At 43.5% G+C, this 26968-nt stretch overlaps 1 long non-coding RNA gene across 3 annotated transcripts; it reads right to left on the bottom strand.

Moving 5' to 3' along the window:
- Positions 1 to 18297: 18297 nt before the first annotated feature.
- LOC109750541 (uncharacterized) lies at positions 18298 to 23490 on the bottom strand. Of its 3 annotated transcripts, none has more exons than XR_005768775.3 (5): positions 22968 to 23471; positions 21008 to 22401; positions 20706 to 20849; positions 19931 to 20027; positions 18298 to 18618 (listed from the first exon to the last, which is right to left on the bottom strand). It is a non-coding gene; the product is annotated as an uncharacterized lncRNA (long non-coding RNA). The 3 variants fall into 3 exon arrangements; XR_002229924.4 differs by having other exon boundaries at positions 21008 to 21091; positions 21212 to 23470; XR_002229923.4 differs by having other exon boundaries at positions 21008 to 23490.
- Between the last annotated feature and the right edge of the window lie 3478 nt (positions 23491 to 26968).

Here is a 26968-nt window from a genome sequence, read left to right as displayed (position 1 = left end):
CAAGCCTTGTTGAGATCTGTGAAATCTATGCAAAGCCTCCACTTCCCATTAGCCTTCCGGACTACCACTAGATTTGCCAACCACGTGGGATGCAACACTCCTCTGACCAAACCAGCTGCCTCAAGTTTCTTGATCTATTCCGCAATGAACTGCTGCCTCTCCAAGGCCTCACTACAAAAAAAAGACACATCCGTGACATTTTGGGCTGAACGAAAAAAAATTCCGTCATGCTTATGACACTTCTATGACGATAATTGTGACAAAACCCGGTATCATCATAGATGTGGTGGGCTCCTACTTCTATGACAAAAAATCATGATAGAAAATGGGCTTTTCGTCCTGTGCGGGCTGGAGACGCGGTTGCAGGACATTCTTTGGGCCGTCCATGACGGAAAAAATCGGGGTAGAAGGGAGGGCGAGGAAAATATCGGGAAGTTCCCGGTTACGATGGGTGGTCGGGGGCCTAGCGATGCGCATTTCTCTCGTACACGCACGCGCGTGTGTGGGAGGCGTTGCGCTCTAACTGAACCCGAGCGAGGCGTCGGGCTCTAACTGAACCCGAGCGATTGCACTGCAGGCTACGCGTTACTGAACCCGAGTGATCGATCGATGGCTGTTAACTGAACTCGATCGAATAATTCCTTCGCTACTGCTGCTAACTGAAGTCGATTGAACCTGCTGCCTCTGGATGAACAGTGAGCATTGTTGGGGGGTGGGCGGGTTGGATGAACAGTTCCCGGTGGGGGTTGGATGAACAGGACCCCGTGGTAGTAGAGGCCATTGCCGCTGGATGAACAGGACCCCGATAGATCGAGACGGTTGGGGGGTGGATGAACAAGACCCCGTGGAGGGCTGGATGAACAGGATGACCCCGTGGAGGGCGGTTGAACAGTAGCTGGTGGAGGGCTGGATGAACAGTAGCCCGTGGAGGGGTAGTTGAACAGGACCCCGTGGAGAGGGCGGGTTGAATAGTAGCCGGTGGAGGAGCGGTGGAGGCTGGATGAGTAGGAGCCTGTGGATGAGCAGTCGCAGGTGGAGGCTGGAGGAGGTCAACGGTGGATGAACAGTAGCACGTGGAGGCTGGAGGAGGTCGACGGTGGAGATGAACAGTACCCCGTGGAGTCCTGTTTTGCAGTACGCCACACCCCTCCCGGTGAACAGGACCCCCATTTCGACCGTAGCACTCCAACACAAGTCCGTTTCCTCCGTTTTGTGGTACGCCACACCCCTCCCGATCAACAGGACTCCGTTTCGACCGTAGGAGGTCTAAGAGAAGTCTGTTTCCTTCGTTTTGCGGTACGCCAGACCCCTCCCGATGAATAGGATCTCGTTTCGACCGTGGCCGGTCGAACACAAGGCCGTTTGCTCCGTTCTATGGTACGCCAGGCCTCGTTTCCATCGGTTGTTCCATCCAAGCCGGTTGGCTCCCGATGAACACGACGACGCATTCCGTTCTGACCCAGCCGGTTGGCTCCCGATGAACACGACGACGAAGCAGTTTCTCCGATCCGACCCAGCCATGTACACGAGCCCTGGTCATACGTATGCGCGAGTAGGTGTTCGAGACCCCGCCCGTATGTACGTACGTGGCCGTATTTTCTTTCTTGCACCCTGGCCGCTGTACGTCGTGTACAACGCTACGTACGCTTCGACCAGGTGGGTCCTGACTATCAGGCACTTCCTTCCGTGCGAAGATGTAGCTGGTGGGTCCCAGCAGTCAGGGGGGAAATGTTTTTTCACCAAATACGGTGGCCCGTCCGGTGGGTCCCTGCTGTCAGGTGGAGGAATAATTATTTTGTGCGTAATAAGGAGGCACTTCCTTGCTACTGCCGTGGACCCAGCTGTCAGCCATTCCACGTATAGTACTCTTCCGATGGAAGTCGTTCCTTGACCACATTGACCACGCCGTGCCGAGAGCACCAGGGCGGTGGACGACAGTGAGGCCTAGGAAGGGGACGACGCGGAGCCAGGGAAGACGCGGCAGTGGATGCCCACGCGGAGGGGAGTACGTGGGTTGACTGCTTTGGTTGCGGTGTGAGGCTGCCGTCACCGGAGAATAATAGGAGGTGTGGTTGAGTATAGAGGGATGGTATGGCCAGCGGTGGTAGCACAGACAGACACAGGAGGCAGGAGCAGGTGGCACGGCCGACGCTTGTTTGGGCGGCTGGAGCAAGAAGACTAGAGGTTGAAGAAGCACTACAGTCGTTGGATGGACATCGTACGGTCACTGGAGCTAGAATCGTTCATATTGACTAAGTTGACAAAGCCCTCTGTCCCCCTCATCTTAGTAGGCCCACAAGTCAGCCTCCCACTATGGTGGGTCCCAGCTAGCAGGGGGAGTATTTATTTTTTTGTGCCTAATAAGGAGGCACTTCCTTGCGTGCGAAGATATAGCTGGTGGGTCCGACCTGTCAGCGGGGCAACATTTTTTGTGTGAAATATAGGGGCCCTTCTGGTGGGTCCCAAATGTCAGGTGGAGGAATCATTATATTGCGCGTAATAAGGAGGCATTTCCTTGCGTGCGGCCGTGGACCCAACTGTCAGCCTCTCCACGTACAGTCCACTTCCGATGCATGTCGTTCGTTGACCACGTTGACCACGCCGCGCCGAGAGCACCAGGGCGGTGGACGACGGCGAGGCCTAGGAAGGGAACGACATGGAGCCAGCGAAGACTCGATAGTTGTTTCCCACGCGGAGGGGAGTACGAGGGTTTACTGGTTCGTCTGCCGTCGCCGGAGAGTAACAACATGTGTGGGTGAGTAGAGGGATGGCTAGGCCAGCGATGGGAGTACGGTGGGGCGGTGAGGCCTGCGTGGCAGCACAGCCGGTCGCGGGAGGAGGGAGCAGGCATACCCGCCGGCGCTTGTTTGAGCGGCTGGAGTAGGAAGAGCAGAGATTGAAGAAGCACGACGGCCATTGGATGGACATCCAACACTCACTGCTTCTGCATCAACCTTTTTTTAGGAAAGCCTCAAATCTGTGGAAAACAACACACAACCCATCTACCATTATTTCTAATAATTTATAGCCCATTTGCTAATTCTTAAGGTTTTTTTGGAGCCCATATTCTTTTTGTTAGCATTACAGCCCATATTGTGGTCACGGTTAAAAAATTATACGAAATTTTGCATATTTCGGTGCGGTCTGAACTGTTTTTAATCCCGAAATTTTGAGTCACATTCACACTGACTTTAAAAATAAATGTATATCAATATAAAATCCAACAAATTGTCCACGCATAAAAATCAATGCAATTTAAATCTTGAAATGAAAAAAAGAAATTTGAAACTAATTGCCGGTTTGATGTGTTTTAATAATGTACAACCCATTTCTCATTAGTGATAGGCCATTTTCTCGGTCAGCTGAATGAATCTCTCCTCGTCTTAAAAGATTTGCAGCCCAATAGGCCTGACAAAGCGACTTACTTGACAAATCACAAAAAACTGGGCTAGCCATTTTCAAAAAGAAATAAAAAAACTACTGGGCTGGTCTGTGGTAAATGTTAAAAGAAAAGGCTGTCTAGAGAGGCCAGAGTGCCCCGCACAGCCCAGTTGACACCCTGCTTCCATCTCACAAACAAATTAGATAAATGCCACTCCAATTATGGCGATTCACAAAAATGCCACTGCAATTTCCAAACTTTGAAAAATGCCACTGCAATTTTTGCAAACTTTGAAAAACGCCACTGCAATTTTTGTAAATTTTGAAAATTGCCACTCCAGACTTTGAAAAAATGCCACTGGAAATGGCATGAAATGGCAATTTTTAAAGTTTGGAAAATGCAGTGGCATTTCTCGGAATCACCAGATTTGGAGTGGCATTTATCAAATTAAGCCAAAACAAAAATAACTGGGCGAGCTGCTGGGTCCCTAGTGTCAGCCGCTCGTTGTGCAATTCTCTCGTTTATTGACTACGTTGACAATGGCATAAGACCCAGATGTCAGAAATCCATTAGGAGGAGCCATTTTTTATTGGCTTGAAATATGGAGGCACTTGCCTGCGTACTGCCATGACCTTGGTGGGTCCCTGCTGTCATCCTCTCCACATACAATCACCTCCTGATTGTGTACGCGTCAACTTGGTAGGCCCACAAGTCAGCCTCTAAGCCCGTGGCGAACAAATACAACCCATTTTAAAAAATAACAGCCCATTCCATACGTTCAAACAGAAAGTTCAACATTCAGAGCAAAGTAACAGGTCTGATCTCGATATAGAGTACTGAATTTGCATGTTGACAACCATCATAGCCAAGTTAACTATCTACTCCCACTAATACTCTAGTAGTGTACAAGTACTAACTTACTCTTAACTAACTAGATGATGTCGGCCGCCATCTGCGGTACACGCTATACGCCGGCACCGGCATCCTCCGCCTCGCCTCGGACTTGCCAGAGGTGCGATAGGGCGCGTTGCTTGCGCGCTTTGGCCCTTTCCATGCCGGCAAGGTCCACCGAAGCTTCGTCTTCTAAGCGGGAAACCCACATAACGAGCTAGTAGTAAAATTCAGCGTCCCGAATGCGTGCGTGCCGACAGCCTCCAGGGCTATTTGCCGGGCGCCGGCCTCCACATAGTCGGCCCAATTGCGGGCGCTCTGCTGGCGACTCAAAGCATCGGTGCGCTGTTGCTCCATGTCCCGCTGGCGGCGCAAATTGGCGATACGCTGCTCCTCCGCCAGGCGGTCACGCTCCGACAACTCCTCATACTCCGCATTGCCATCTAAAGACCGATAGAATGCCTCCTCCCTCCATCTGCCTTCCGGTGAAAAACCGAATACTTGTTCCGGCGGTGACCGCCTCCGGCGTTGCCTATCGCGGACGGGCGGGGGCATGACGAACATGGTGAGAGCGAGGATAAGTGGCGAGCGATGTCGGGCCGGTGGGGGCTTATGAGGATAGGGCAAGTTGGGTGATGGTGCCACCGGAGAAGGCTGGGAAACAGTAATTATAGGCGGAAGGTAGGTGAACCAGCGTGTCACGGCAAACGCGACGGCCTTTGCGGTCATCGGAATTCAACGCATAAGCAGACATGGCTTAGCGCGCCAGCTTGCCGTCGAAAACTAGAAAACCTAAAATTATGACTGTGCTGTCCTGTCCCGTCAGTGGTGCGTCCCGTCCGTGCTGAGTCGCACGCCGGGATGACAGTCAAACGAGTGCACTTGAATCAACCAGATGAAGTACTCCCTCCTTGTCAAAAATGATTCCACCACTCATCATCTACCTTGGTTGGTGAGATTTTTGAATTAAGCCCTGCAAACCGGAAAAGAGGTAGTACGTGCGTGATCCTCTATTTATTCGTGTAGGTCCTGTAGGTCGTTTTTTGAATTGAGCCCTGCAAACCGGAAAGGAGGTAGTACGTGCGTGATCCGCTATTTATTTGTGTAGGATCGAGTAGGTCGGATAGTGTACGTGTAGGATCGAGTAGGTCGGATGGTGTATGTGTAGGATTGCATTAGCTGATGAACGTTCGTCGGAAGATAAGGCATTTGCGAACGTTTTTGCTGGCAGTTTCTTCAGATTCGCATGGCATTTTCTTCAGAGCAGCTTGTCAGTTTCTTCAGAGGTAGGCATTTTTATTCAAAAAACCGCCACTTCGGATCTTGCGTCGCAACTAAAACTGCCAGGAGCGCATTAGTACACTAGCTAGTGATCGATCAGTAACTTGTAAACAATGAGCGAACAGAAATATGGAACTGTTAGTAACTTGTAAACACTGAGAACACAGAAATAAGGATCATGCTGTGCACAACAGTAAGAGCCGATCCGTTCGAAATGTTCACACGAGACTCACAGGCCTGGCATTGTAATATGTTCACATTAGTAGCCCAAATTCAAAACCAACTAGTACGATTCCCATACATAAGATCAACATGTTAATGCATCTCAATGATTCACAGATCATATACAAATATGTAGCTCCAAAAGCAAAGATCCAGAAAAAACATTTGTTCTTCCTACTAACATGGATGCTTCTCTTGGCCAACATTCAGTACAGAGTGAAAGACAAATTTGTTTGTGAAGTCTACAATTCCTCTTGCAAACGTAAGTGGTTTCACCAACAGCTGGAACCATGAGAACGAACCACACATGATGGAGGAACATCCACTGCAATATGATTTGGTCTTCTCTCGATCACACGGCGAGACTATTTTTGGAATACAAACTTTAACTTAGGCAAAATCGTGCCCATTGTATAATTAGACCAAAGCAATGAAGCACCTAGTGTTGGCCCATAAATAGTACAGTACTACTTTTCTGCAGTCCATGAAGTGACTATCCAATCTTTCTGTGTCTATTTTCAAATGGCACTGCATGCAGTGACTATACTATTCTCTTGTGCAGTTCAACCAAAATTGCGGTCACTTTGTTTGTTTGCCAAATAGCAACAGGCAGACATCTCTGTCTGCACAAATATCAAGCAGCTAGTAAACTTATGCCCCACCTTGTATTTTCGGTTTAAACACGTCTCTTCCACTTAACATCTGTCATGTTTTGCATTGGACAATTTGATACAGTCATGTTTTGCCCTGGACAATTTCATACTGAACTGATTTGCTGGTTCAACGCAGAAATATAGCATCTATTCTTCATCAGACCAAGGATATCCATGTTCGTGATGGAAGAGGTGAAATCGATACAACTGAAATTGAGCATCCAATCATTGAAACATGTCCTGCACCTCCAATGTAGGTCCACCCTGCCAATAAATTCACATGCAAACCACTAGTATTACTATCTAATGACAGTACAAAAAGAGTAGCAAGATAGTAGCAAACCATGTACCTTCGTAATGAACGGCTCATAGTGCCAAGAATTGGATATAAAGGTTTGGAAGAAAACATGCTCCTAATGTTGAACCATTTGGACTTTTTGTGCAGTTCCACTAAAATCGAGAATCCCTGTTTGCATAGATATTGTGTGATTACTATAAAAGTGGCACTAGTTGAAGCATAGACTCACAAATATAAGCATTCCAATTTCTTAATGGGAAAAGGTAGCAAGACTATTTCTAACCACCTATTTGAAGGAATAAATAAGACAACAACGGCTGATGTCAGGAAGGCATACATAGTTTTTGTGAAAAATTGAACCATTCCTGACCTTTCCTCTTCTCTTAAGCATATTTTATGCAGTTCAACTAAAATAAAATTCCATCACCGCCTTGACAATTCAGTGACACTGTACAAAAGGAAATGACTTAACATTACATCATGATGTCAGGTATGTAGTCGACAGGCATTAGAGACAAACATACAAACCTCCTCCGATAACATAATGAACATTAATTTTAACAAAGGTGTGACTAGCTTTACCGGGATAAGAGCATCTCCAATAGCATGTGTATATTTGGATGTCTATATATTCATATAGACAATGTTCTAAAAAGATTCCCTTATATACCCGTCCAGTTTTGCATCAGAACGTCTATATATAGGGACCATGACAGGCGGGCCGTCGCTGGGGAGAGGAAGAAATCATGACTGTAGCTGAGTTTAGACGACGCCTTCACAATGTCCAGGCGTGGACATTATCGAGGTTGATTTAGAGGACGTGTATATTGGGACGACCATATAGACAAGCTGTTGGACGCCTGTTTTGGGCTCACGTCGTGGAAAACGAGTATAGACATCCATATAGACAAGCTATTGGAGATGCTCTAATTTGAGTGAACTCTACACCCTCTGTTCCTTAATAGAAGATGTTTTGGCAGTTCAATTTAAAGTACCCAAACGTCTAGTATTTAGAAAAACAGGTAGTAGTTTTCTTGAGCACATATCTGGGAAAGCTTGCCACACTTTATATATGTCCATACGCCAATGCAACACCATTCGAATAGTACAAATATACACTAATCCAGTGGCTAGTGCAACAGTAGAGTAGTTATTTTGTTACGACGTACAGTACAATGGTTTTACTGAACAGATTTCCATAAGCTCTAGCACTGGATGATTTCTATGAGAATTAACAATACAAAATGTAAAGGTAACAAGTTTCAGGATTGGTATACTAGCTGTGCAAGAGCATTAAACCAAATACAAAAGTGTGAAGGTAACTGGCATTATTAACTAATGACAGTATAAAAAAATTGCAAACCATGTACCCTCAAGGTAAATTGCAAACTCGAGGGGACCTAAAAATTGCTATCCCAATCTTGATAATCGATCAAACATAAAAATATGATCGAACGAATCAAGAGAATAGCCGGAGGAGGAGGTGCCCACTTTTGACCCTTCCTCTTGACACTGTACAAAAAAATTGACTTATCTCATGAAAGTGAGGTATGTAATCTATAAGCATTAACAGTGCAAAAATCTGAAGGTAGTAACAAGATTTATCGTTGGTATACTGGCTGTGCATCATTAGAATGCCTTAGCTGAAAAATCTTTAACACATCCACAATCAACAACTAACCTTGAAATAATCCAGTGACATTAAATGGCATTGCTTAAATTTATCCGTGGCATTAGACTGAGTGCGACATTAGTTAAATGTGGCATCACATTAGCAGTAGCATTGCTTGACTTGACCGCTGGCGTTATACTAACATCAAAAAAGTGGCAATAAGAGCATGGGAGGCCCACTCGGATAGTGGGCGTACCAGTACGATGTACCTCCACGAACGCATAGAGTGGTGAGGGAGGTATGGTTTCCCAGAGCAACAAATATCCAGGCAGCATAAGTGGAGCACGTCCCATTTTTGTTCTCTTTAGCCACCTTTTTCCTATGTGAGGACAACAAACCGATCGACCTGGTCATTCTCTATTGCGTTGTCATGCCTTTCTACCCTTCTTCAACCAAGAGACACGAGACTCGTTCCTTAGCTACTGATTTTCCCCTTTTCAACCTAGATGCGGGTTCGATGCCTGGTCTCTTGGACAGTACAATCTCCCTTCCTTTCCTTATTCAACCCAGACATGGATTAGTCTGCAGGAAGTAGGGTTTCCTTTAATACTGCAAGTTAAGGTTATCGTTTGCGTGACCAGCAGAGCAGATGATAGCAAATTGGGAAGATGGTGGAGTGGAAAAAGATCCACATGCAGCGACGTGGCAGATGGGGCAATGGGACAAGGGTATGGTTCGAAAAGAGGTAGCATACCTGAGGGTTGGAGGGAAGTGGCTTCGCTCATGGTCGTCGTCCTCCACACACACTATAGCAGCGAGCTTGGGGATGGATGCCATCCTGCGCGGGCGCTAGGTCTGAGAGGACGGCCTTGTCGTTAGTGCATGACCTCGCTCGCCGACGACGAGTGTGTCAACGCTGCGAGTCCTTTTCTTCCCCGGCGGATCTGTGACCACCGGTGAGGAGGGAGAGAGAGCCCATCTTTTCTAGATCTGGAGAGAGGGCGATAGTGTGAGAAGAAAGTGGGCAGCCCTTAGCAAGAAAGCGCCGAAGCTCCAGCCTATATATCTTTTTTATACTACTAGTACTAGAGGTGGAGTAGTGGTAGAGTAGTTTATATTTTCTCTGCATACAGTACCAGTTAGTCGTGCTTCAAAACTGAACGGCACGCCATTAAAAATATAAAGGTCGATAACTAATGCGGCACCTCGGGCCAACGCGGCCAGATCGCATTTTGCACGAGAAATTACACACCATGTTTCGTTGACATGTGGTCCCGTTCCAACATGTCAGTGAGACGACAACGAGTCCTTTTTTACAATTTCTGAATGGACGTCTATGTAGGCCGGGGCGCCTCTTCGTATGCTCTGGCAACCGTCCATCGACTCTTCGCCTTTCCCTCCCGATTTGGAACTACTGTCGCACGCTCTTCCTGGCTCCTCCATTTGCCTTCACCCTTCCTTCTGCCATTGTTCGATCGTCTTCTCCATGGAGGGAACAGGCCGGAAACGACCCCGTTATTCTTGCCCCGATCCGAATGATGACGCGGTGAGGAACTCATTGATCGGTGCGACCTCATTACCTCGGCTAGCATGGCAGGTTCGTTCAAGACCATTCTCGACTCAACTAATAATATCATTACAAGGAACCCAAGGGTCCAGGAGCAGTTTGATCTCCCGTATCTTCTTCGTCGTGGCCCTGTTGACTGGTGCGCAGACGACGGAGGCCTCGCCTTGTGCAAGTTGATGCTGCTTGATAATGATACGTGTGATGTTAAGATGCCATCGCTTCAGGGTAAGTCTTGGGCAGGCGCAAATGGATATTGGGTTGTTTATATTGGGTACAACTGCGAGTGGGAACTTGTGAATGTGTACACTCGTCACCGGGTTCCACTTCCAGAAATCTCAGACTGCCCAGAGGTTGAGTACACCGGTATTCTACATGAGTTCAAATATGATCATGGAAACTGTCGTCTACGGAAGATAGCAATTTGTCGAGTTCCCAACCGCTCTTGGGATTACATGAACTATGAAGTTGTTGCTATCTTCGACAAGCTTGTTGCCGTCCTTACTTCCACGCCTCGATGGATATTGCTCAAAAATCAATTTCTGTACATGGATGAGTACTGTGATGCAATTCAATATGAGGGTCTTGTGTTTGCTGCCACCACTCGTGGCACTGTTTTTGCATGGAATCCTGATGCTTTCGGTACATTTGTCTTCCACCGTAATTATAATTGTTTCATCCACATGCATGCGGGTTAGCTACTTTCCCTTTACTAATTAACCTTCTTGTGTTTCCAAGGTCCTGTGAACATTCCACCACCTATACTTGAAAAAATTATAACCAAGGGGGAGATGACGATGATGATGATCACGAGCATGAGGACCCATATACTCAGTGGCGCCTGGCAACTTATTCTGATGGATCACCTCTTCTTATCTGTATACAGGGCACCGCTAGTGTGACTAAGGAAGCAGGTGTTATCTCCCATGGTCGCACTCTCCGGACCTATTCCAACATCCGTTGCAGGGTATTCGGGATGGATACTACTGTTCTAGCATCAACACCTTCTCCCTTGTTTAGTATTGATACTCTTGGAGGAAACTCGCTCTTCCTTGGACAAAACTATCCAAGCATGTTGAAAGGCGATCCAGCTACTGTTGACACAACATTACTACCATTTATGAGAAGCAACTGTATCTATAGCTCGGACATTCCTATGCTTCCCTACCTGGCTATCACAATATGGGTCATGAAATAGGTCGCTTCAGCCTGGATGATCAGTCCTGCGTTGGTCTCGAGATTGACAGAAGCTGGCCCTTCCAAGAGAAACTCTTCTGGTTCAAAGCAAGCGTTTCCAACGCAGAGGATTGGTTGAGCTGAAGTTAATTTCATTGCTTGTTATTTGTTGTGTGATGAAAACTTTAGTATTTACGAGAATGTTTTGTTGAAACTAATCTATAATCCAACATGTACCTCGTTGTCGTTGTGTGTTGATGACTTGTTGTATGTAATGAATGGTACATTTGCATATGCATGTCATAAACTCAATTTATAAATGGTTTTGACTCACTTCTTGGAGTGTTAGTGCCGTAGTAGTATAGCCATCATCCGTAGTAGTATGAAGTTGTCACATCACATAGAGCCAACAGATAGTTAGTTCTAGTTAGATCAACTAGAGCTAGTTGTCGCACGGAGGCCGAGAAATATGGTGATAGCGTGACTGCGTGAGGTGGGCTTGTACGTAGTATGATGTAGGCACAGGGCTTGCCGTGTTTCCTACTCCTCAGTCTAAATGTGGAGAAGATTTGGTCTAGTTCTTCCTTCTTTTGCCGACACGTGGGACATCTAGCATCTAGGTCGTGTCATGCAAGAAAATGGAGTGGTAGTTGAAGCCACGTGATGTGCATCTTGGGTTAAACTATAAATAGAATCTTACTACTCTTGAGTAACTCCAAAAGCAGCCACTGAAGATCTTTATTGGATTTGTTTTTCATGACCAGCACGTTGAGGTGAAAGATGTGCAGGTTCAGTGGGTCCTCTTGCGTTTTCACTGACATGTGGGACCGCATGTGAGCAAACAGACGATGGGCTCCGCGCGTCTGCTGGCTGGCTGAGAAGAGAGATAGAGGAGGGCTGAGCACGGACTCCAGGAAATTTGTTCTACGTAACCAGCACCTCGATATAGGATTGATATAGTGGGGTCGCATGGGCCATAACTAGCATTCACGTCTAGCAGTACGGCACACGCCACCCACACGAGTCCCATCCGACACCAATTTTCTTAGAGTCCGTGCTACATCCATCTCTTCTCCCTCCTATTTTCTCAGCCATCACGCGGTGGGCGGGGTGGGGGTTGACCGATAGTCGGTTTGCTCAATTGCGGTCCCACTTGTAAGTGAAAATGCAACACAGCACGCATTCCCCCTTGAGCGGCATGCCGGACCAACCGTGTGGGGGTGCGACGCGAACACGACAGGCTTTTCCTTTTGAACTTGTAACTTGTAAAATTTGGTTCTGCTCCATGGCGCGACCGATAGATAGAAATAACGATTTTCCCTAGAGTAATGAGAAGTTTGGTTCTGGCGCAGTTCATGCATGGAGTACATACGAAAATTATGAAGTTTATGCAAACGTAAGATAATTACTACTCCCTCCATTCCAAAATAGATGACCCAACTTTGTACTAAAGTTAGTATAAAGTTGAGTCATCTATTTTGGAACGGAGGGAGTAGTAGTACCATATACTACTACCTGGATTTGACGGAAAGATAAAGATACATATGGATCCATCAACGACATCCTCACGCCCTAGTGCGCCGGGTCACCAACCGACGTGTGAGGAGCAGCGGCGTTGGCGGCGAGCTCAACGCGCTTCTAAACAATGCCGTCCAAGGTTGCGCTGCGGATCAAGAAGGCCAGTGACCTATCGTCCTCTTCTGGCACGTAGTAGTCCTTCTAGACGATTTGCTCGTAGACGTGGGTGATTATGTCGACGGTGTCTTGCTGCACCAAGCGCTGTGTGGAGAGCGCGACCTCGAGGTGGACATTCTCTGGCGCAACGGTGGGCAGTCGCAGGGCCACCAGTGCGTCGACGAGGTTGTCACCATAGAGGCCGTTGAGGGTGGCGGGCATTGCAGAGCCTGGGCGCGTGGGCTGGAGGCGTACGTGAAGGTCGCCCGCGAGCTTCTTGACAACGGTGAACTTGTCGAGGAAGCCGACGAGGACCTCGTCGAACAAGGAGACGAAGCTGTCATCCAAGCGGCCTCTTGCCCTGGCGGCCTCAAGCACGACCTGGAGACGTTCCTCGGTGCCGGGCCGCAGGACGGCGTCGTGGACCATCTGACACAGCCGGCTGATGCTCGCGCTCATTGCCTCCATGGGTCTAGCTTCTAGTCAACTGATCTTGCGATTGGAGTGATCACTCTTGCCCTTGGTTAGGGTGCGCAGGTGCGTAGGATTTCATAGATTGGACTGTCGGGGAGCCTTTATATGAGAAGTGCAGACTGCATTGCATTCACGTGTGTGTTGGCCATCTACTCCTCGGCCCTCTACTGCACCTGCCTTTGGCAATATGACAGGTGGGCCTGACACCTGTTGGGCCCATGTGTCATTCACCCAAACGCAGGTGCAGTAAATCAATGAAGTTGCGTCCCCCTCCGTGCCGGTGCAGTATAGTCATCTCACCGGACCTCTAGTTGGGTCCAAACGAGAGAACTTTGATGTTTACTGATTTATTGGTCCCCTTTGCATTTTGCGCCAAGTTTTGACCTTTGATTTAACTAATGAAATGTTAATTCATGTAACCAAAAATGTTGTGTTAAGTCACCTTACGAAAACTAGATAATCCCAAAACACTTAGGCACGTTATAACTCCCTCCTCATTTCTTATTTCGTGACAACCAATGAGAGATGTGGGTCGTGCATGCTTTCAATGACCTGAGACTACCAAACATGACATGCAGTGGTTAGTTCATTGCATGTAACCCTATTAATTAGGAAAAAGACATTAAGTTCTCTCGCTTTCCCCTTCGTCTTGGTCATGGTGCACAACCTAAGAACATGGTTAATAGTACAACCAGCTGCTGGCGATATGATGTTGCCATGTCATATAGAGCCATCACTTGTAGCCACTCATACAATAAGGTTAGCTATAAGGCTGGCTATCAGAGTACTACTTTTTCTCATCTTCTCTCTCTCTTTCTTCATATTTAGACTAGCCACAGTGGGAGTAACTTCAGCAGTAACATCGAGTCCAACTCAGCAAATTTGCTTATGTGGAAATGAGTTAATGAGGAGAGAGGTAGTTTGAGTAACTTAGCTAGTTACTGTAACATCACATGTCCCAATGCAATATGAGTCTATAACATAATAAATGAGACTTTGCATGTTACCATACTTATGTTACAACGCACTATGAAGGGAGTAACATAGTCTAGGGATATGTGTATGTTACTAGTGTATGTTACTCTCCATTGTGGCTAGTCTTATTGTATATCGGCCTAGAAATCCGCATATAGCTAGGCTCTTGTATGAGAGCCCACACCTAGACGGAGGGAGTAGTCTCAAGTCATTGGATGCATGCGCACCCCATGTCTCATTTTGGGTGAATTCTTTTTTCATGGCAAGAAACAGGGAACGAGGTGGGTAGTTAATGCACCGCGCCTAAAAGTTTTGGGATTACTATTTGGTTTTCGTAACGTGACTAATGCACCAGTACGGAGGGAGTACAATAGTAGTCTTTGATTGCAATTTTTTGTTGTTAACTTACAAAGCTGAGCGCTCGGTGAGTACAATAGTAGTCTGATTGATGAGACTTCAGATTTGAGCCATCTACCGGAAGGAATAAAACAATACACCATGTATTTATTTACAGAGGGAGTAGTACATTTTTTGTGACATGCATTACTAGATATTGCTAGTCAAATACTAAATCCAGATGGACGTGGTAGTACTACTAAATCCAGACGGTGGTGCTAGTACTAGTAGTAGTACTACCAATGTAGTAGTACTGTACTACCCGTTGGTCAAATTACTACGTGCTGCTCCTCGCAGTGAAGTGACAAGACCCTACGCCGTAGATGCCACCTGAGTATACGCGCCGTGTTCGGCATACCATAGTCAGCCTTACCGTCTACAGTCACTATCATCATGGCTATAGAGCTAGCCTGCTTACAACTGGCCGGGTTCGACATAATTTCCCGTGCGTAGATGCCCGTGCATTGCACGGAACACCAAGATTGGGGGTGGACGGCGCCGGCAGCGGCCATCGGGCCAGATTTTTCCATGGCCTTCTAGATGTGATGGGGAGGAGATAAAGCAGATTGTGAGAGATAAGGAGTTGTTTGTAAATCTATATCTATACCTACTAATCAAGCAAGGTGCGTTTCTCCAATTTTTTCATCCGTTCACCATCGAAAAGATTTTTTCTAATCGAGGTGGTACTAAAGTTTTGTCCGTTCGTATATTACAAAAGGAAAACGCCAGATTACGTACATGGGCCGCTCGAAGTGTGTCATAGGAAAGCCAGCCCAGTTATTTTCGTGTCCATGTAGGTGGGAAAACCCTATTTGTCGCCGCGAGCATGAGATAGTCGCACAGGGGGGCCAAGCTGGGCTGGCCCTTTTTTTGTTTTGTGTGATGTTTCTATTTTCTTTTTTGTTTCTTTCTCTTCCTCTTTGGTATTTTTTCCTTTCAATTTTTTCCCTTTTTTTGTAAATTCAAAATTTTCAAAAAAATTCATAATATGATAAAAATTTGAGTTTTTTAAAAAATGTTCAGAATTATAAAATTTATTCCATTTTGCAAAATGTTCATAACATTAAATATTTGTTCCCATTCCAAAATAGTCGCAAATTCGCACAGGGCGTCCAAGCTGGGCTGAACCGTTTTGTTTTTTGTTCTATGTTATGTTTCTATTATTCTTTTTCCATTTATGTCTATTTTTCTTTCCTTTTCTTTTGTATTTTTTCAAGTTTATTTTTCTTTCTCCCTTTTTTGGTAAATTCAAAATTTTCATAAAAGTTCGTAATATCAAGAAATTCTATTTTTAAAAAATGTTCGGGATTTTAAAATATATACCGTTTTGAAAAATGTTCAGAACATTAAATCTTTGTTCTCATTCAAAAATTGGTTTAGATTTTTAAAACAACGTTCCTTTTTTTCTTTGTGTTTTCCAAAGTTGTTCGAGATTTTTTTTAAAAATAATTTAAAATATGTTCCAAATACGAAAAATATTCTTGTTTTAGTGAAATGTTCGCAAATTCAGAATAATGTCAAGAAACACATTTTCAAAAATTGTTCTGAATGTTCAAAATATGTTTCATTTTTCAAAAAAATAACAAATTCAAAACATGTTCATGTTATTATAAAAGGTTTATGTTTTGAAATAAAATTGTGAATTTTGAGTGTTTCATATTTTGTTGTGTATTTATGAAAATGTAAAAATTCCAATTTTTTTTGGGATTTTCAAAATTATTCATGTTTTTCAGGAATGTTCAAAAATTTATATTTTTTAAACAGTTCAAAAAAAAAGTTTCCGATCTGACCTTAGAGTATGATCTTAAAGGTTTGAGCTGGCCACTGTTTGGTAGGACTCGTTTCTTTGAGTGGCTAGCAGCACGTAGTCGGGTCTTTGAGGGCATGATTTTGATCCATCAACTCATCATTTTTTTGATTTTTTTCGTGCCTTACTAACACAGGTCGTCTTGGCGCCTACCAGTGTACGTCCCATGCGCTATTTTACGCAACTAGCGTCATATAGTAGCCCCCACACAGTTGGCCCAAGAAATAAATTGCTCCGTCACATAGGTTGTATTATGCCTCAGCCGCGCTCCCCTACCGGGTCGTTCGAGGGAGCAATTTTTTCCTTGGGCCAATAAAAGAGAATATAGTGGTTTGGCTCGAATAAAAAAAATTGTGGGCACACGAGCGCTAAAATAATCAAAGAGAATAAACCCTAATAGAGAAGGGATATTGGTGTCTGGTTATGCGCTAAATATGCTAATGAAATGGGATTTATGCGCTACAATTAGTAATTCATCTGGTTATGCCATCGTAAGAAAGAATGGTCAAAGCAACTGTGCCCCGAAGGTCACCGCATAGCTACCAAATGAGGAGGCAGACACAACCCCTAGACAGAGGCGGACCCCAAGGAAAAAAAGGCACGAGTTGGATGGTTGCCGCCAGGCCGACTAACACCACCACTATCAAGATCTCACGGAACAAACATGACCCACGAGAAGACCACAACTCCTCTCTCTATTGCACCACGATGGATATCATTTTTGGTGGACACATCAATTATCTCACCCATTGCTTCTCCAAAGAAACATCTCTCCCGTTGCAACGCACGGGCATATGTGCTATAGGGAACAAGTGCGGGCATCTTTTTGCAAAAACTGGAGAAGTTTGGTTTGTATGGGTCAGATTTAGATCCGACGGCTATTTGTGAAAGATGGCAGGCACAGCATCATCACCAACTCAGGACCTTTTTGATTCGCAGGATTTTGAAAACGCAGGATTAGGACACGACAATATTACATGTTTCAAACTGATATTACAAATGTTAGGAGTAACTAGTCATCAACCCGTGCGTCCGCACGGGATAGCTTTATTTTTTCTTTTTTTGAATTAATGTCTTTAAATATGTAAGTATCATGAATATATCTTACATTGAGCATGTGTTTTTGAAAGTTATATTGAAAAAAATCAAATATTGTTTGGTCACCAGTAGGATGAAATAGGTTAAGGTTCACAAATGAGTTCAAAATTAGATGATTTAGTTTTGGATAGGGACATAGTTCTATAGGTGCATCTTGGGCCACTGATTTTATGTATATATTAGTAATACTACATAAACTACTCCCTCCATCCATATATATATATATAGGGTCTAATACGTTTTTTGAGTTTACATTGACCACGTGTTAGAATAATTATATATAGCATGCATGTTAGACAAAGCATATCATCACATTTGCATGTGGAAGGAGTTTGTAATGATATATATTTATATCATACATCTCATATATTATTAATCTTATCAATGGTCAAATGCAACTTTAAGAAACATATAGGCCCTTTATATATGGATGGAGGAAGTATATATAATTTGAAGTTTTATTTTGACCTAGCAAATCAAAATAGCATTTTTAACATAGGTGCCAAAGATAACTATAGTTTGACTACACACTTCATAATGTCATTCTGGGTTGAAGCTAATCGTATAGGGTTCGATGCAATTTTATTTTATTAATACATACACGAACCACTTTTATTCTATCGATACATACACGAACCACCGCAGCAAACCTATATGGCAATATGCATGAGGTCTAGCACTTACAAAATTTAGTATGATTTTCTTGCGCCACTTATGTCTCGAAGAATATTTTATATTGAAGAACATCTTTTTATTATAATTAGATTCCAAAAAATGAATTAAGCAAACATGAGTTGAAGAAGCCTTGAAGTTGCAGTACTCAATATCATGTAAAGAAACTGGGCATCCTTGGTCACATCAGTAGTAGTACATCTCAGAATCTATCCCCCGTTATAAGCACTACAAAGTATGACAGTTATAAAATATGACAGATAGTCAAGACGCAAAATTCCCGCAGGCTTGTTCTACATCTGTAGTAATTTTTTGTAATAGTGTAAACTCACGTGAGACAGACTGAGTTTTGGCCCATGCCAATTTCTTCCCACCAAGTAACCTAATCTGTTGTAGAAGTGGTTCTCCACAGCATGTAGAGTTTCTTGTTTGCGAAGAATGAACTGGTTTGCAATAGAAATAGAACCAAAAACCCGTTACTGAATACTGGATTAATGTGGAAAAATGTAATCTAATACTTTTATTGAAACCTGCCTACAAATGTGGTGGCAGGTTACAAAAGCTTCTGTGTACAACAATAAAGCAGTAGAAGCTAGAGATGTGAACTCTTAGTTCCACATGGAACAGAAACATATAATATTAGATGAGGGGCAGCAAGCAAACTTCTCATCTATGTACAAAACAGTGAAGTGGGCACTGCTAGTTAGAAGGCGCTCCATTGCTCCATTGCTCCACTTACCAGGCTTTCCATAAGCTAGATATTTATGCAATATACCACAGGCTAAGCTTGTGGTTAGTTGATATCTATAGGTTTGCTGTAAGAAAAATAGGGGGGAGGAGTGGATTATGATGGCTTCTAGCAGAAATTGTATGGTTAAATATTGTACCCAACATGTGGTTTCTACATTCCTTCATCATCAATGACTAAGATAGCAAAACAACAATCACTGAAAATGAGATTAAGATTTATGGAGCTAGGTGATGGCCCTACGCATTGTATTATGCCTGATGTGACTGCATAATTTTGCTAGTCAGCTCATAGATGTTGAAAAAAAGTCCTAAGAGTAAGGCAACTTCAGACCATACTTCCATGGCATGATAAACGATACCATTCATTCCTTTACAATGAATGAGTTTGCTACATGTAGTGTACCAACTGAATAAGAAAATTGACGTAAGAGCCCCACTTTTGTCACCCTCTATATGGTACTCAAGCTAATATTCTTCTGAATATGATGATAATTTTCTCACCCTCGAGATCTTTCATGAAAAAATATTTAAAAAAATCATGACTTAAAGTTGTTTTTGCATAATAGTGAAAAATACAGTGCCTATTCCTGCAAACAAATGAAATCATTAGTCTGTGATTTGTTTTTTTAACAATTGTTAGCTCTTATGGAGCAAAGGCATTACTGGAGTGATGTTTTTCGTCCTGCTTGACTATTAGACTAATAGATGTACAGAGGATGATCTACAGTAGGCAATAATCTATGTGCAGAAAAATACATGGTATTTAAGCTAACTTTCACTAAACCTAGTGAATCATATATTTGTCTTAGATAGTGTCTTTTATACATGTACATGTGCAATCAACAGTTGGAAAGTAGGAAGTTTCAGTTTTCTCAAACGACACACATATTAGGTGTTGCCTGGTTCTCCCCATAGTACTATTTCTTATGCTCACTACAGAGTACTAAATAACATCAACAGTAAAATGTGGGCAGTAGATTAGAATGACAGGAGCTCATCAAATACCTTATTAAATTACTGTTAGATTTGTAGCATGCTTGTATCCAATTCAACTGGACCATTGAACACATCAAGCAATTAGCTGTGGAGAAGGGAGATAATCCTGCAAGACCATGAGTTGTATTTTATAATGTGAAGACACATTAAAATACCAATGAAGTAGCTCTCACCACTCAGACCTTTTTAGTATTTTATATTTAGGGAAAGCTAATAGAGATATGGAACATCTAATACTTGTCACTGCCACTCTATCTTTATTAATGAACCTAAAAAATATTTATTTGATATTTTGATTCAGTATTTACAAAATTGGAAAAATAATTTAAAACGCTTTGTGCATTTTATGATTATCCTCATCAGAAGTTATGCAAATCATTTTAAAATGCACTCTCACAAAATACTGGAAGTTGCTTATGCGTATGAACCTAAGAGGGTGTTTTAATGGGTTGGACATTTGCATATTTGAAAACTGCTCTATAAATATTGGCAATGGTGGCCAAGCAAAGAGCCACTTAGGTTGTCTTGATCATTTAAAATCTATATCAGAAATCCGACTTGCTTGAGCCTTGTGGACACCATGGCTTCCCCTGTTTAGAAATATCGACTAATCATAATGAACTAGTGATCGCCTACCTAAAAAAATATGATGTCCGAGCGAAAAAGGTTCTCCTCATTAGCTTAACATCCATATTTAAAATTTGGACCTTCTGGATTATGATGGAAAATAGGGGTTTGCATGTTCCTAAGTACCAACTAATCATATGAATCAATGATCACATACCTAACAGAAAAGGCATAAATCACATATGGGCTTCATATTTCGGGCGTCCCTCATATTGGCGTGATATTTCGGGCGTTCCGATTGCGTGAACACATAGGGTGCTGCAGCTCAAAGTTGACCTCCCCGATCGTCTCTAGAACTTAACTGCTAGAAAAAGGCACACAAAATTGTAAGCATAAATAGATTTTTCTCATCTCTATCCAATGCCAATAAAAACTTCAGGGCAGCTTGCATGAACCACATGCGACTAAACCACACATAATAGAGCATCTTCATCCAACGGAGGGCACCAAATCAATTACCTCTAGATAATTGGTGGAGGCGGATGCCATGACCGTGTAGAAGTGAACTCCTAGGGTGAGGTCATTAGAATGATGCCGTCCAGTCTTGATATGCCACAAAACAAATATTTGGCAACAACAGTAAGGAAATGTAGCACCATTCTGCTAGAGCACTGCTTAGAAGCATCTGAACAAATCTCAATATTGTAAAAGGTATAAACTTACACCATGCATGTCTGTACACAGCCTATCTGCATGCAACTTTTTTGCATCATCTTGCAGATTTATCCATAGAGATAGTTAGCAAAAAAATCAAGTAATAGGATTGTGGGAAACACAAAGTAATCTAGATGTACTTTGAATCTTCACCGAACATTTCAGGTTTGGCCAGCTCGAGCCATATAACTGAAGCATGACACAGAGGACTTTGTTGCTTATCAAATTCATTTTGAATAGAGAAGAAGCTTTACTGTAATTATGATAGTAACCTTACTTTTAGATGCACAGAAAGCACAACCTTTATGGACCTACATTCAAGGAGAAACAGAGTTTGCAGCTAGATTGGTGGTGAAGGAAGTATTGAGCCAAGCAACGTCATTGTTGAAATATTGTCCTGGTATATACTGATTATTGACACCATACTTCGTGCCAAGCTCCCCAGGTTCACGGCAAAAAATGTAAAAGGATCGTATATTTTCAAGAGTTGGCAATATAAGCTAATATTTTAGGTACCTTTCTATATACTACATATTAGATATATTGTCTTAAAACATGCATGCATAAAAAGACGCAGATGTCATCTTTGGTTTAGAACACACAGTTTAGTAGTACAGCATAAAGAAAATCTGAAATGTAATTAGAACTAAAAGTATATATAAGAGGCAATAACAATATTGTTGGAGATTATTAATCCAAGTCCTATAAAAACAAATCTCAATGAACTTGTGGGGTAGCCTTAATTATCTATAGTTGAACGCATAAAAGTGATGGAGAAAACTATCAAATACATGAGGTTCATATGACTGATCCCATGAGCTCCACAGGAGCCCGAACCCCTGACTGGCGTTGCTGATGAACATCCAGCACAGGGTCTGCATCGATAGTTAAAGCATCTGCCTAATTGGTAAGAAGAAGAAATTCTTCAAACAACACTAATACCATGGCAGACACATCATATTGTGTAATTTCCTTATTAAGAATTCAATGAAGCCTACTTAACATTGATTATGCCCGACGTTCAGATTAGTAAAAATCATGTCAAGCAGCTTTGAATCCGCACAAATGATCACATCCTAAACTGGTCCTCAAAAATCAAGACTGGACATCTACGATCATAGTCATAGGTGCAGTACTATTTCTTCAGTCAATTAACATGCTTTTGCCAAAAGATGATAATCATCCATGTGACCACGTCTCTGCAGCATAAACAAATAAAGTATCAATGATTGTATATAAATACTTGGACGGGGAATGAATTACTCCTTGTGGGAACTAACAGACATTTTCTTGGCAAACAAAGCTCAAGTTCTGCATATTTAACTGTAGAACACTGGGCAATAGGAAACAATGCATTGGGTATTATTCATCACCGACAATCCACACGACTATACTATAGTAAGCTAAATAGAAGTTGAGCCAATGAACCATTTCATTAAAACTAACTAAAGCACCAATTATAACAAAATTGCATTGTCCTCTGTTAAGTTCAATCCAGTTGACCTCTCTTGACTATTAGTCCTAACTGAAGCGTCTGTTAACAAATTAACTAAACCACCATGATTCGAAAAAACAAAACTACCTAAATCACCATTGCAAAGCCAAAGGATAGTAGTATTGACCCAGTTCCTTGCCAAACCCAAGTTTGTGTGTGTAGGAGAGGAGTTCTGCCCACTAACATGGCCATCCACTGGCACTCCACCTAGCACATCCGCCAATCGATTCCACCCACATTCCATGAGAGAACTTCAGAGCAGAAAATTACCTTGCTGGGTAGCCACTTAGAACATGGCCGATCTTCCCTGGGTACTTTCGTGCCTCGGTGGTCCCAAGTGTGGAGGGGCACAACAGGACGCCATTATTTTCGCCTATAAGCATCGTCTCAAGAGAGGAGAGCGTCGTGTGTCGCAGTAACTGGTGATGTGACATTCGATGGAGAGGAGGAACATGAGGTGGGCACAGATTGATGAATGGGACACAGTCGGGCTCAACCCCGTTCCCTCCACCGGTCGCGTCGCCACACGCCACCAGAAGCATCCGCTGCCATGTGAAGGTCCAAGAGAGAGGACCAAGAAGAGAGATGGTTCATGGTGGTGGTGGAGGCGGTGGGATGCGACAGAGGCTGGATGTAGTGGATAGTAGTGGACAGCGGCGGCAGATGGGAAGCGGAGCGACAACAACAGTCGGGAGCAGGGCGGCGGCGCCATCCATGGCAGGGGATGAGTGGGATGGTGGGCTTCGTGAGGTTAGGGATACGGGAGAACGACAACTGTGAGGAAAAGGACCATGGACCTCCAAATCATTTTTTTGCAGAATTAAGCACATAGTTAAGCAAAATTACATGGGTTAATTGGGTTAATCTCCACCATAATAACTCGGTCTCACCAGATCAACGGCTCTTAATTTCTAATTAACGTGGTAATTTTTAGGGAGTCTCTAATTAGTATAGGTATAGATAGATAGAGGTATAGATAGATAGATAGATAGATAGATAGATGCTGCACCTACGAAGAGGGAATTACTAGGACGTAAGAACTTTCGTTACTTTAGGTGGATGCAGCATTATCGTACGAACTAAAATCCACCGCCCTGACAAGTCACTAATGGGCAAATAAATTTTCGAGTCTCTGGCCACTTGATGTTTCAAAAACAAATTCAGTTTCTGCGGAGACTTTGTCATTTAGGCTTAGACGCTTGCGGTGATCAGCACACCATTCATTTTTGTGCCAGAGAACGCCAAACCTCATTACCTTGAGCACATTTGCCTCCAGAACAAAGAACCTGGCCAATTTAATCTCAGATGTGCTGCCTCGGTAGTCGATCAAATCAATTTATGTAAGATGGAGATCAAGGCATTCGATGAGATTGTTATAGTGCAGCACACTTTTCACTTTCGGGTCTTTTTTTATCTGCAAAAGAAGAGAACATATTAGAGCAGCTGGCTGTATAAGGTTGCCGTGTCATCAAGAGGTACCAATATCGTTCGCTCATATGATAGGGTTGGTTGGCTAGTGATATTTTTTCACTCTCTCTCTCTCTCTCTCTTTCTCTTTGCTCTCATTTACCTAGGAGCACATGCAGAGCTTGGGAATTTGTTGCCTTCCACTATGTGGCCGATGCCATGTTTCTCAAAAGTATGCCACATAATATGCAACGATGTCAAATCAAAAGATTTTGCCACCGCTCTCAAGATGTGAGAGAGTTGGCACCACTATGCACACAGACCCACATGTATAAACAAATCAATTAAACGAACTGCACCAGCCTCTCACTCTGCCAAACAAGTGTTTTTTTATTGCCTCAGTCCTCTCTCTCTCCCACGCATGTGTTTTTAATTGCGTGAGTTAATTTGGCACTGGAGCAAAGTAGGTGATCCAGATTGGGGCACAAGGTGAGCAATGGAGGGGCATCGATGCCAAATGCATCACAAGTGAATTTGGCACGTGCTTTGGCCTTCATAGTGGAGGGCCGTTGTAGCCCACTTTTTTACTACCTCATACTTAGTGTAAAATTTTGACCATAGATTTACCTAAGAAAATGCCAATGCATGTCACCAAAAATTATACCATTTAAAATTATGTTCAAATACGAATCCAACGATATAATTTTTAGTGACATGCATTAACTTTTTGTCAGTTAAACCTATGGTCAAATTTTGATACTACAAAATAGGAAGAGTAAACCAGGACGGAGGTAGTACTTGCTCTTAGGGTAACCATAGAGTTACTAGTCTAAGTTACTTTCCACTATGACTAGCCTAGGCTACTATAGTAGTACAACAAAAAACGATGTAGGTGATCACGTGAGAAAAAAATACTAAAAACATTTCTTTCGGTGCAGTGCGTAGATGCAGTTTTGAACACTACACTTGTCATCGTAATTTGGGTAAATTACGGAAAAATTGAGCTACGTTGTGATTACCGTTTACTAATAGGAAAGAAGTTTCACCTCGATGAATAGCTTCTCCGTGCAGGGAAATCATGTAAGGAATCCAACAACTTGATCCAGATTGGGGCCGATAGATTTTATTGCCAAGATCTTCACTGTGCGCATAGACTGGGTCAAGCTTGTCGGAATCATTTTCTGGAAGACGGTCTTAAATACATCAAGAAGAAATTTAAAAATGTGAATTTCAAGAAGACGGAGAAGAAGGTGAGTGTTGTACCTGAACGATTACGGATCCAATAAAGAGTTCCGAGAATTTGGCAGACAAGTACACCAACGCTGTTGTCGGATTTCGGGTTCCGCAGACCCTAGAGAGGTTCAAACTCCGGGGTGCGCACAAATAACACTCTATCCCCAGCGCGCTCGCTCAACGATCCACGGCCTAGCTGAAAGCACAAGTGCTGCCTGGGTGATTTTGGTAATTAATGTCAACATATCTCTTGTTGGACTAACACTTTTACCTAGTATGTTTCAGACAAGTTCAACAACAGAGTGGCATGGACTAGAGGATGTGGAACCCCTTCAAGATGCTAAGGACAAAAGGATTGGCTCAAGCTCCAAGAACAAGACTCTACATTTTCTATTTTAGTGATCCAAGATCACATTGAGTCTATAGGAAAAGCCAATACTATCAAGAGGGGATGAAGTGTTGCTTAATGGCTTACTTGCTCAAAGTGCTTAGTGATATGCTCCAAAGCCCTCAACTACTTTCTCACATCCACATATGTCCTAAACCAAAAGTCTAACTCAGCCCTACCGATTCTTTCTATACGGCGCCACCGAGTTCAGATGTCTTAGCCACTGCCAGAAACCCTAGGCAAATCGGTCTCATCGATAGGGATCTCGGTCTCACCGAGATGGGATTGTAATCTCTCTGTGTATGTCCATTACCAAAGTCGGTTTCACCGAGTTTGAGCAATCGGTACTACCGAGATTACAATGCAAACTCTCTGGTTAACTTATTACCAAAATCGGTACCACCGAGTTTGTGTAATTGGTCTTACCGAGTTTGCCTGACCAACTCTCTGGTTAGCTTATTACCAACATCGGTCCCACCGAGTTTGTGTAATCGGTCTCAACAAGATTACTTTATGCCCTAACCCTAACCATATTGGTCCTGCATAGTTGCATGTCGGTCCCACCGAAAATCCTAACGGTCACTAGATTTGCTAAATCGGTCAGACCGAGTTTCTCAATTCGGTCCCACCGAGTTTGGCAAGTTGTGTGTAACGGTTAGATTTTGTGTGGAGGCTATATATACCCCTCCACCCACTCTTCACTCGTGGAGAGAGCCATCAGAACGAACCTACACTTCCAACTTATATTTTCTGAGAGAGAACCACCTACTCATGTGTTGAGACCAAGATATTCCATTCCTACCATATGAATCTTGATCTCTAGCCTTCCCCAAGTTGCTTTCCACTCAAATCTTCTTTCCACCAAATCCAAATCCTGTGAGAGAGAGTTGAGTGTTGGGGAGACTATCATTTGAAGCACAAGAGCAAGGAGTTCATCATCAACACACCATTTGTTACTTCTTGGAGAGTGGTGTCTCTTAGATTGGCTAGGTGTCACTTGGGAGCCACCGACAAGATTGTGGAGTTGAACCAAGGAGTTTGTAAGGGCAAGGAGATCGCCTACTTCGTGAAGATCTACCGCTAGTGAGGCAAGTCCTTCGTGGGCGACGGCCATGGTGGGATAGACAAGGTTGCTTCTTCATGGACCCTTCATGGGTGGAGCTCTCCGTGGACTCGCGCAACCATTACCCTTCGTGGGTTGATGTCTCCATCAACATGGATGTACGGTAGCACCACCTATCGG

The sequence above is a fragment of the Aegilops tauschii genome, chromosome 2 (assembly GCF_002575655.3).
Source record: "Aegilops tauschii subsp. strangulata cultivar AL8/78 chromosome 2, Aet v6.0, whole genome shotgun sequence".
Lineage (NCBI taxonomy): Eukaryota > Viridiplantae > Streptophyta > Magnoliopsida > Poales > Poaceae > Aegilops > Aegilops tauschii.
This window is presented reverse-complemented; position numbering and strand designations above follow the sequence as displayed.